We start from the raw sequence: 12,810 nt of genomic DNA, 5'->3' as shown, positions 1-12,810 counted from the left end.
CTACAACACATTCAGTTCGTAGGCAAATGTGTGCAAGTCGCTGCCGAGAGGGCCGCACGAGAGAGTAGGCCTATTCTCTGAGCCTGGCCGTCCGTGTGACACTGACTGAATGCCTATTATGTGTGTGGGTGCGCGCGCGCGCGCGTGTGTGTGTGTGTGTGTGTGTGTGTGTGTGTGTGTGTGTGTGTGTGTTTCCTCCCGAAAACAGTGCAATGCTCCTGTGAGAAAAAAACAAACTGTTATCAAGCAGTCTGACTAAAAACCAAAGGCATCTTCTTCTTATTATTCTTCTTCTCGTTCGCTTCTTCTAGGCATCTTCATAAAACCAATGACTGAACTCACTGACGAGGTCTGACGTGGGAACCCGGCTATCATGGAGACTGGTGATCTTAGGGGAAGTAGTTAAACAGATACTGGGATCAGGAAAAGTGATCAAACAGTTACTCAAGCAGTGAAACAAAAGAACTGTCTTGAGAAACAGTTCAAGGATGAGCCGCCGGTAAACATGATGAGCCGGACAGCAGATTATATACTGATTTAGAAAATCAATCTTCTACGGTTGTTGTTTGTTTGTTCGATTGTTTGTTTGTCCGTTTTGATGTAGTCGTCTCTCTCTCTCTTATATTCTTGCTTATCTATTACCCTCGATAATAAAGATTTTGTCTTGTCTTGTCTTGTCTTGTCTTGTCCCTCTCTCTCTCTCTCTCTCTCTCTCTCTCTCTCTCTCTCTCTCTGCATTTCTACTTTAGCGGTTACACGGGGGATAACCGGTCAAATGCCGAACAGAAGCCGAATGCCGCTCATGACACGTGTGAAGGCAAGTTTTGTCTGTTTTCTAGGTATTGTTTGATTTATGTCGGGATTTAAGGTAAGCTACTGATTCAGCGATGACTAAATTTGTTTCTCGATGCATAAAAAGTCAGGGAGCGATTGATATTTGCCCGTAAATATCCTTCAAAGCTGAAAATGTCCGCGATCGAGCACCGGAAATGGCTGTTCGATGGGTTTTGCAAGTAGAAATGTGCTTTATTTCACCAAATCAGCTCGTATTTGGTGTGGGTACGGGATTCTAGAGGACGAAGGAGTCATAAGAGGTGCTAAGAAGTGCTATTTGGGAGTAGAATAAATCTTCCGAGACAGTAGACAAGAGAAGGTCATATTTGAGAGAGGAGCGCGTAGGCCGATTGTCTTTCCGACAAGCGAATGATACAGCAGATTAATCATTCGTTTTGACCAGAAACCTAGTCTCTAGTTTTTATGAATGAGTTTTTTAATTAAAACAATCACGAGAACTCTCTCGCTTAGCCTAATGGCTGTTCGATGGGTTTCGCAAGTAGAAATGTGCTTTATTTCACCAAATCAGCTCGTATTTGACATCGGTTTGGTATATATATATATATTTTCTAATCCTACCGCGAACTGGATAGCAGACGCGGCACGACTGTTGCACCACACTTTGAAGGGGATATAGCTCAGTTGGTAGCGCGCTGGATTTGTATTCAGTTGGCCGCTGTCAGCGTGAGTTCGATCCCAGGTTCGGCGGAAATTTATTTCAGAGTCAAATTTGTGTGCAGACTCTCTTCGGTGTCCGAACTTCCCCCCCCCCCCCCCCCCCCCGTGTACACTACATTGGGTGTGCACGTTAAAGATCCCACGATTGACAAAAGGGTCTTTCCTGGCAAAAATTGCTTAGGCACAGTTAATAATTGTCTACCTATACCCGTGTGACTTGGAATAATAGGCCGTGAAAGGTAAATATGCGCCAAAATGGCTGCAATTACAGGCCGTATAAAATTTCATCTCACACGGCATCACTGCAGAGCGCCTAGAACTGTACCCACGGAATATGCGCGATATAAGCCTCATTGATTGATTGATTGAAGTAATCCCACACTTTGAAGTAAATTACTTCAAAGTGTGGGGATGTGCCCCACACTTTGAAGTAAACCCATTTTTTACTTCAAAGTGTGGGGGGATCTTCCCACACTTTGAAGTAAACTCAGTTTTTACTTCAAAGTGTGGGGGGATCTTCCCACACTTTGAAGTAACTTACTTCAAAGCGTGGGACTTTTGCATCGCCTGTTTGAGCCTGATGATTTTGTCAAAAAAAATGGCAAAGTCTTTTGGATGAGTGAACAGAAAAAGTGAGCGAGCCAAGAAACATAGGGATGTTTGTTATCAGGCTTTAAGCAATGTCCCATTGTTGAGTATGACGAAAACTCGTGGTGACGATTTTAAAACATGTTGGGTCACGCATGGTCCAACCTTACATGGTCCAACCTTACATGGTCCAACCTTACATGGTCCAACCTTACATGGTCCAATCTTACATGGTCCAACCTTACATGGTCCAATCGTGCATGGTCCAATCTTACATGGTCCAATCTTACATGGTCCAACCTTACATGGTCCAATCTTACATGGTCCAACCTTGCATGGTCCAACCTTGCATGGTCCAATCTTACATGGTCCAATCTTACATGGTCCAACCTTACATGGTCCAATCTTACATGGTCCAACCTTGCATGGTCCAACCTTGCATGGTCCAACCTTACATGGACAACCTTACATGGTCCAACCTTACATGGTCTAACCTTACCATGTCCAACCTTACATGGTCCAATCTTACATGGTCCAACCTTACATGGTCCAATCTTACATGGTCCAATATTACATGGTCCAACCTTACATGGTCCAACCTTACATGGTGCAACCTTACATGGTCCAACCTTACATGGTCCAATCTTACATGGTCCAATCTTACATGGTCCAATCTTACATGGTCCAATAATATATATGGACCATGTAAGATTGGACCATGTAAGGTTGGACCATGTAATGTTGGACCATGTAAGGTTGGACCATGTAAGATTGGACCATGCGTGACCCAACATGTTTTATAATCGTCACCACGAGTTTTCGTCACACTCAACAATGGGACATTGCTTAAAGCCATATGTACTCGATGACTATACACGCTAATTGCTTTACCCACAGCTGGAGACATGCTAAATTAAGTTCCCTGCAAGATATTGTGGTCTAGGACCCCTTAAATGTTGAGATATTTGAATTTTTATTTTGATCTAGATCGTCCTATTTATAGATTTGCCAACAGAGGTAGCGTTGACGCAAGGGAAATAACTCCGCGTCTTTGTTGACATCCTCACTTTTTCAGAGGCTAGAACAAGCTGTAATGCATGAATATGGTCCGCGCATGGCGACATATCGTCATTACATGGTCTTATGGTGCGTTTGACATCGATTATGGGCAAACTACACTTTGTAAACACGGGAGCGCGTACATATGCCTTTAAAGCCTGATAACAAACATCACTATGTTTCTTGGCTCGCTCACTTTTTCTGTTCACTCATCCAAAAGACTGCCATTTTTTTGACAAAATCATCAGGCTCAAACAGGCAATGCAAAAGTCCCACGCTTTGAAGTAAGTTACTTCAAAGTGTGGGAAGATCCCCCCACACTTTGAAGTAAAAACTGAGTTTACTTCAACGTGTGGGAAGATCCCCCCACACTTTGAAGTAAAAAATGGGTTTACTTCAAAGTGTGGGGCACATCCCCACACTTTGAAGTAATTTACTTCAAAGTGTGGGATTACTTCAAAGTGTGGTGCAACAGTCGTGCCGCGTCTGCTATCCAGTTCGCGGTAGGATTAGAAAAAAAAAATATATATATATACCAAACCGATGTCAAATACGAGCTGATTTGGTGAAATAAAGCACATTTCTACTTGCGAAACCCATCGAACAGCCATTAGGCTAAGCGAGAGAGTTCTCGTGATTGTTTTAATTAAAAAACTCATTCATAAAAACTAGAGACTAGGTTTCTGGTCAAAACGAATGATTAATCTGCTGTATCATTCGCTTGTCGGAAAGACAATCGGCCTACGCGCTCCTCTCTCAAATATGACCTTCTCTTGTCTACTGTCTCGGAAGATTTATTCTACTCCCAAATAGCACTTCTTTGCACCTCTTATGACTCCTTCGTCCTCTAGAATCCCGTACCCATACCAAATACGAGCTGATTTGGTGAAATAAAGCACATTTCTACTTGCAAAACCCATCGAGCAGCCATTTCCGGTGCTCGATCGCGGACATTTTCAGCTTTGAAGGATATTTACGGGCAAATATCAATCGCTCCCTGACTTTTTATGCATCGAGAAACACATTTAGTCATCGCTGAATCAGTAGCTTACCTTAAATCCCGACATAAATCAAACAATACCTAGAAAACAGACAAAACTTGCCTTCACACGTGTCATGAGCGGCATTCGGCTTCTGTTCGGCATTTGACCGGTTATCCCCCGTGGGTTAGCCCCTCACCCCACCCCCCTCGTTCAAGTTCGTTCCGCGGTCCCTGGGCACGGTAACCTTGCAGTATAAAATGAGCATGGGTTGTGTGGGGTTGTAGTTTTCTTATTCATTTACCTTCTATGTAATTATGTATTTTGTTTCGAACAAAAAAATTTTTGTGTATGAGCGGGTCCAAATACCGCTCCCGACGACATGCCAAACAGGAAACCAAAGATCAACAACGGTGTATGTTTCTCTCGTCCAGCCACGCAGCAACAAATAGTCGCGGGTCAAAAACAAACAGTTTAATTCGACAATCACAGCGTGCGTTGCAGCCACGGAGGTGGGGGGGGGGGGGGCACCTGATCCCCCGTCTATCCTTAGAAGCCGTTTAAAGGCAGTGCATGCAGCTCACAGCCTTCGTTTTGCGCTTTTGTCACAGTTGCAGCTGAGTGCATTTACAGTTCAAAAATCCTCCTATGGTAGTAAAACAAACCCAAAACTACCCAACGACGACACATCTGTGAAGCTCGACAGTCTCTTGTTCACGCGAGTGCATAAATTAACCTAGTTATTACGTGGTGTTTGGTCGGAGTTCGATTCAACTGAGTGATTCCGGCCTCCATTTTGTTTTACACAAACTCATGATGACGTCTGACATAGTTTGCTAGTGACGTGTCTTTTTGTGCATGATGTGGTGATCTACCTGATCTAAATTTAGATCCAAAAATAGGTCAAGACCAGCCGGGTCCGAGTACGAAATTAATTCGTAAAAAAATCGCAGTTCTTGACTCTTTGGGTGCAAGTCAATGAAACTTGGTAGTTCTTCTAACGGATAGCTGCCTGAGGTATGACTAAAAGCCCCAGGGGCTCCGTGCACCTGGATTTGACAAGTTCAGTACCTTTAAAGGCACACTCCTCTTACCGTATCATTTCAAGTCGGGCCATGGAATAAGACCATCCCTCCACTTGGTCACATACCAACAATCAATGCCCTGACTGCTTGATGATTTGAGTGGAAGGTTCAATGAATGAAATTAGTTCATCGAAACATTTTCACTTTGCACAGAGCTAGAGAGCACTAAGTAATTTTAATTACCATTTTTTCACAGCCAAACAAACAATGGGGACAATCTTCTCTACATTTTACGTTTTATTTTCAAACGTAAGTGGTGTATTTACTACTGCAGTTTTCACTGAGTTTGAAGATGTCATGCTCAAGGCTTCAACTGACACTCTCTTGAAGGAATATACATATACTGCACTCATGTACATGTAAACTTTCATAATTCAATGTTCCTTAGTCAAACATCAGCACAAATTCAGAAAGAAATCGCGAATCAGTCTCGACTCTCTATTTCTTCTTGTTATTGTGTTAACCCTCAATGGGCGGGGGCCGGATGAAAAAAAGCATGTGTAGGCTTCATTTCTTATTCTGTCACCCTCGAAAAATAAATTTCAATTCAATTCGATTCAATTCAACTCTCTCTCTCTCTCTCTCTCTCTCTCTCTCTCTCTCTCTCTCTCTCTCTCTCTCTCTCTCTCTCTCTCTCTCTCTCTCTCTTTCTCTCTCTCTCTCTCTCTCTCTCTCTCTCTCTCTCTCTCTCTCTCTCTCTCTCTCTCTCTCTCTCTCTCCGAGTCATGCAAATTGGGAACTAGGTTCGCATGAATCGCCGAGACAGCACAATCCGCCTCGGTCTTCGGGTTTGGACTAACCAAGCCATTCTACTTGTAGTCTTGGTGATGACAGATTTTCAGTGTCTATGGTTCAGTGTAAGGTCAGCAGATTGACTGAAAGTGTTAATATCGCTTCACGCAATTTTTAAAATTTTATTTTGGCACGAATATTCCTTTAACGATCTGTCCACAGTTGATGAGGAGGATGACAAAGCCGGACACGGTGTCACTGTGGGGTGTGAGGACACCGCAGCTCAGCATACAGCAGCTGGACCCTCCGCCACAGAAAAGGTTCAGCAATGCCTTTGAAGTGACGATCTCTGAGTGAAGCTGTTAGGCGACCTCCTTGTGAAAATGTTGATTGTGATCTTGGAGTGCCGTCATAGGCCCTTGCCGTGTGTATGTATGTGGGTTAGATGGGATGGGGGTAGACACAAGTGTCACTGTGTGGGGATCAGGGTGTGTGTGTGTGCGCCGGTGAGTGCGTGCGTGTATGCGTGTGTGCGGCCAGTGCTTGCGTGCGTGCGTGCGTGCGTGGGGGCGTGCGTGCGTGCGTGTATGTGTCTGTGTGTGTAGTATGTCTGTGTGGCAAACACCACTAGTGTTTAATTACACCCGTGTTGTAGTGTCAGCGATCGTCGGTGCAAACAGCACTAAGTGTGTCATCTTCAGTCGTCATTTTTTAGTCTCACTCTCCCTCTCCAGACCCCCCCCCCCCCCCCCCCGCCTCCCCCGCCACCCAACCCCCAGACCCCCTTCCCTTCCTTTTTTCTTTTTTTTTCGCTTTCTTCTTTTTCAAGTTTACATCCATTTCCTCCTTTATCTATTTTGTGTTCGTGGGGCTTACACAAGTGGCTACTCCAACTTTCGCTTGATTTTTTGACAAGTCCACACAGCTGTTATGTACATGACCTTTTCTTCTCTCCCACAATAGCCTTAATTTAATGGTATACGATACCGATACATGCACAGCCTCTGGCGGTGACGAGTGTGCTGAAGTCACCAAGACAAACTTACGCCGTTCTCGGAATTCTTTGTCACTTCTGTAATTTCTGAGACACAATGTCATGCAGAAAAGTTTTTTTTTTATGTAACGCAATTATTCACACTCTGGCGTCTTTTTTTTTTTTTTTTTTAACTTTGTTCAGCAGATATAATTATATACTTCGAGAGAGAGTAAAGAGACGTCTTGGTTTTTTTGTTTGTTTTTTAATCAATACCGTGTCTCTTAAAGGCGACAGTCGTATTACCGTCGTTTTCAGGCCATACATCTGTGTCATTACATTTTATTTCATTTCAAAACTTAGCAAACAGATGGCAGTCAAAATCGTAGTTGTACTGTGTCAGTGATTTTTTGTTTTTGTTTGTTTGTTTGCTTAACGCCCAGCCGACCACAAAGGGCCATATCAGGGCGGTGCTGCTTTGACATTTAACGTGCGCCACACTGCGCACAAGACAGAAGTCGCAGCACAGGCTTCATGTCTCACCCAGTCACATTATTCTGACACCGGACCAACCAGTCCTAGCACTAACCCCATAATGCCAGACGCCAGGCGGAGCAGCCACTAGATTGCCAATTTTAAGGTCTTAGGTATGACCCGGCCGGGGTTCGAACCCACGACCTCCCGATCACGGGGCGGACGCCTTACCAAAAGGCCAACCGTGCCGGTGTGTGTCAGTGATCCTAAACATGCTCCGAATAGTTCAGAAGTGTGCATCTACCTCACTTTTATTTTATTTTATTTTTCAAATTTTGAAAACTGAATAAGGCAAATAAGGCAAATAAGGCAAACCTCTATTTGTACTAATAGCTGAGAAGGAATTCAGAATGATCGTGCACTTTGTGAAGAGTCTTTGAAATTTGGCATGGTGGTAGGTATGGACACAAGGTTTTCAAAAACCATCGCAAACAAATTGAGCTCGACCTCGATTGGTCTGTTTGCGCAAAATCCAATATGGCCGCCACCCGGAAAAAGGACTGCTAAATTACACCCATTGTTACCACTACAACATTGAGAAATACAACTTTTCACATGTGTTTTAGTGCAAGCAACCCATATCCAAGATGGATTTGACGTTTGGAGGTCATTTTAACGTCAAAGGTCATTCATATGTCATTTTCAAGGTCATTTCATTTCAGAGTGTAATAACTCTGAACCTACTCAACTTAAAAAGAAACAATTAGTCTCTATACCCATGTTTTCGACCACTGGGAGTCTATTTCTGAACTCCTTGAATATGTCAGTCTCACCAGTTAAGCTGAAAAGGTATATATGCCATTCAAAATGGCCCCCTTCATAGCCCATGTTTTTTTTTGCTTTTGGGCACACAAACTATGCCCGCTGGATGCCTGTCTTCCCGAAGGACATGGCTTGTCTGCCAGAGACCCATCCAAGTGTCCATGAAGCCTTTGAGGAAGGGAAGTTCGTTGTGCAGCGCAGTGACAAGAAGTTCTCCCTCATGGCGCTTGACCAGAGCCAGGAGCACAGCATCAAATTCCCGAAGGAGGACAGTGGAGCAAAAGGACTCTACGGTCAGCCAGAAAAAAAGAGGTTATTGAACTCTCAAAACCAGAGGTCCTGAGAGTCATTGATAAATTTGAAAATGAAAGTCTTTCAGCTTCAAACAGAGAAGTCAATTTAGAGCACCCAGAGTCTTCTGTTGCTGAACAAAACAAGTTCCTGAAACATCTCAAAGCACTGCTCTATCTTGTAAAAGGGGGAACAGTGGTCAACCCATTCAAAGAGACAGGCTCCCAGCTCGTCACACTGGACACCGGTGAAGTGAAGGACCCAGTAATTGTCAACTGCTTGAGGGAAGCTCCAAACATCGGCAAGGCCATGTTTACAGAGTTTGTGAGAGATAGACTTGAAACTTGCTTCAAACCATTGTTTGATGTTATCCCAAGGGCCAATTTGTACACTTTCAGCAACCGGCCACCTGTGGACCTGAAGAAGGGTGCTAACAAGTTGGGATCAGCAAGGGAAAATGCGGCGCTCATCACCAAGTTGTTTCTATCCTTGCTAGGACGACCTGATGGTGAAATGGACAACTTTTTCAGACATGAGATTCAGCGTGAGCCTCCTTCCTTGTGTGATCGTGGAAGACTGATGTCAGGTACAAAGTCTGCTCTTCTTGGCTGCCTGCCTGGAATGCCTGATCCTGGACGCTCTCCTGCAGCAAAAGAAGCCTCTGTGATCGTACTGGATATGCCAGCCATCATCCATATTGTCAAGCCCCAGCGTGTCACTGTGTTAGAAGAATACACACTTATGCATTTGCTACCCTTCTTACAGAGCCAGATGACCAACAACACCACAAGAGTGGATGCTGTTTGGGACACATATCAGGATGCAAGTCTCAAATCACAGACTCGTGCCAAGCGGGGTGAAAGTGAAGGAAGGCGAACTAGAGTTTCAACAAAGATACCTACTCCAAAGGGAGCTGACTGGCAGAAGTTCCTCAATGAGTCTGGCAACAAGGATGAGCTGTTCCAGTTCCTCAGTGAGCAACTAGTGCGACATACCACTGATGCAAGATATCATCTCCTGACTACGAAGGTTGACCTTGTGCTCACTAACAGACCAACAGATATATCAGCCTTATCTCCTTGCCACCAAGAAGAAGCTGACACACGGATGATGCTTCACCTCTGCCATACTGCTGAGCAGGGACACACTAAGGCCTACCTCAGGACAGTGGACACAGATGTGGTGGTTCTTGCCATCCATCACTTTGATCAGCTGAAACTGTCAGAGCTGTGGATTGGATTTGGGTCAGGAAAGACATTCAGAGACATTCCAGTCCATTACATTGCTCAACAGCTGGGACCTCAACGCTGCCAGGCACTTCCCTTCTTTCATTCCTACACAGGATGTGATGTAACATCGGCCATGTTCGGAATTGGCAAAAAGACAGCATGGAATGCATGGGCCACTTTTCCTGAGGTCACTGACACCTTCATCGCCATCACCCAGGACCCAACCATCCTCACACTCGACTCACTGCACATGCAACGTCTGGAGCGTTGTCACTGTGCTGATGTACAGCAAAAACTGTAGATCAACGTCTGTCAAGGAAGCAAGAAAGCTGATGTTTACTGTTGGTCTCAAACCTCTGGAATCCAACCCACCAGCCCAGCATGTGTTGTTCCAGCACACAAAGCGAGCATTGCTCATCGCAGCTTTCATCTGGAAACAGTCTCTGTCCAAAACCTCCAACATCCCAAACCCAAGTGAATGGGGATGGGAATGGAACGAGAGAACCAAGGCATGCCTGACGCCAGCACAGGGTGCTCACTGTTGCTCCACTGTGGCTGCTTGGTTGCTTGCAAAGGAAAATGCAAGTGTCATCGCGCTGGTCTTCGCTGTGGTCCACTGTGCAAGTGTGAAGAAGGCTGCGCAAACAGTGCCAGTGACTAAGTCCAGAACTTACGACCAGTCGACCATATCTATAACATCGACAATTCTGAGCAGCATAATTCGTGTTTAACTAAATAGTTAGTCGTGAGTTCAAGAACTTGAACCGTGAGCTCACAGGGCTCACGCATGGGTGTACAACCCAATTTCATCTTTTGAAGTTAATAAATTCCAAAGTTATCGTCTTTGTTAACTGAAATGACCTTGAAAAATGACCTTTGACTCTGAAAATAGCGGTGAAACACCAGAGATCTCATATTTGGATTCCTTGCACTAGAAAACATGGGATAGCCGACATTTGACAAGGTTATAGTAATAATGGGAGCTGCTATATGACATTTACTGCTTCCGTCGGCGGCCATATTGAATTTTGCGCAAACAGGCAACAAAACGTAAGATTGAATTTGTTTGCGATGGTTTTTGAAAACCTTATGACCATACCTAACTCCATGCCAAATTTCAAAAACTCTTCACCAAGTGCACGATTGTTCTAGATATGACAGAATTCCCACCCCGCTATAACAGAGGCAGTGATCCTAGGAAACAAGCACATTCCGTTTGCAAGTGGGTGTATACACAATATATATTTTTTTAAATAAGGTTTTAAGGCTGAAGCCGTCAACCCCTTTTAAAAGCGATAAGAATGTTCTTTAAAGTTTTCAGTATTGTTGATAACATGTTCTGTTTGATTAAGGGTATTCAGCTGGTATTTCCTTGTTTTCACTACCTATTTTATTCATGTTTTTATTACTTAGTTAGTGGAAGAATTTTGTGTAATGTATGTTTGATGGTGTATGCTTTTAATTAAGCGTTGTTGACTATGAATGTAGATGTAAATGCTTGTATAACTGTGTTTTAATATTAAATGTGTCAAGCGCAAAGAGCATAATTGTAAAGTTATGATGTTGCGCTATATAAATGCTCATTTATTATTATTATTATTAAACTGAAGTTTTCGTAAGGTTCAGTAAGTGCTGAGTCCAGAAGAAAAGAAAAAACTAAACAATGGATAACGTACGTGCGATTTTTTAAAATTAACTGAAATTTGAAATTGGGGCATATGGGTATTAATTGTCACAAAAACACTGCTTAATTCATTACAAAGCGTTATGCAAGTTATGTCTTGTATTAAATATGCAGTGGCTATGAACAGAAAATCTAAATATCAATTTTTCGAAAGAAATTGCCAGTCAAAAATACTTGTACTTACAGTGTCTGAGATCCTGGGTCAGTGACAACCAAAATCTCTGCCGACTGACGATGACGTTTTTCCTTTATTCTGTCAGTGCAGTTTCCCCCCAACACTCGACTCAACACTGAAAATAATCACTCGACCGAACATGCAACCACAGATACTGAACATGCAACCACACTGAGATGTTCACGGCCGGCGAGTCACCTGAACATGCATCCGGCAAACAAAATGACAAAACTGACTCAGGGAAGGACGGAGGACTCTTTCGGTGTGACAAAACTGACTTACACAAATGTTAGCCCCCCTTTGTTGTCAGTATAATCTCTACTGAAACAACAGGCTTTTGGCCTCTGTGTGCGTTCTTCTCAGTGTCTTTGCTCTTGTCTCCAAAATGTACTCTTTACTCCCCCCCCCCCCCCCCCCCCCCCCCCCACCAACCCCCGCCTTGGCCACAGTGACCGTGTGACTCACACACACACACACACACACCCGCGCGGCACGCACGCACGCACCCCCGCACGTGACGCGGCACACGCACGCACGCACGCCCACGCATGCACACGCACGCACGCACGCACGAACACACACACACACACACACACACACACAAAGTGGCACACACACACACCGTGGCACACACACACACGCACGCACGCACACACACAAACACACACACACACACACACACAAACACACACACACTCACCTGACACTATCAGCGGTACACCAACAGTGACCACTTTTTACATTTAGTCAAGTTTTGACTAAATGTTTTAACATAGAGGGTGGAATCGAGACGAGGGTCGTGGTGTATGTGTGTGTGTGTGTGTGTGTGTGTGTGTGTGTGTCTGTCTGTCTGTCTGTCTGTCCATATGATCTCCAAACTGAACTAGGACTCCACCGCCCGCAGCGGGATGATTGACAGGCTGTTTACGCTCGCTCTCATCGCTAGCCCGCTTGCTCATGAAAACACCGCAGCGTTTTGCTTTGCTGGAGCAACCAGGTCGTTTGTACAAACTATTTTTAAGTCGGGAAGGGCCAGGATAGCTGCAGTTTTAACTTTTTCCTCCGTTTTGTACGCGGCTTCGCATCTCAATGTCGAAACGGGACGCCGCCATTTTGCGTTTCCCCTAGCAACTTAAATCTCGAAGGGATGTGAGCTTTTTAAGTTTTATTTAGAGCAGTAATTAATACTTTTAAATAACATTGTTA

Source organism: Littorina saxatilis, linkage group LG7, assembly GCF_037325665.1.
Source record: "Littorina saxatilis isolate snail1 linkage group LG7, US_GU_Lsax_2.0, whole genome shotgun sequence".
Lineage (NCBI taxonomy): Eukaryota > Metazoa > Mollusca > Gastropoda > Littorinimorpha > Littorinidae > Littorina > Littorina saxatilis.
This window is presented reverse-complemented; position numbering follows the sequence as displayed.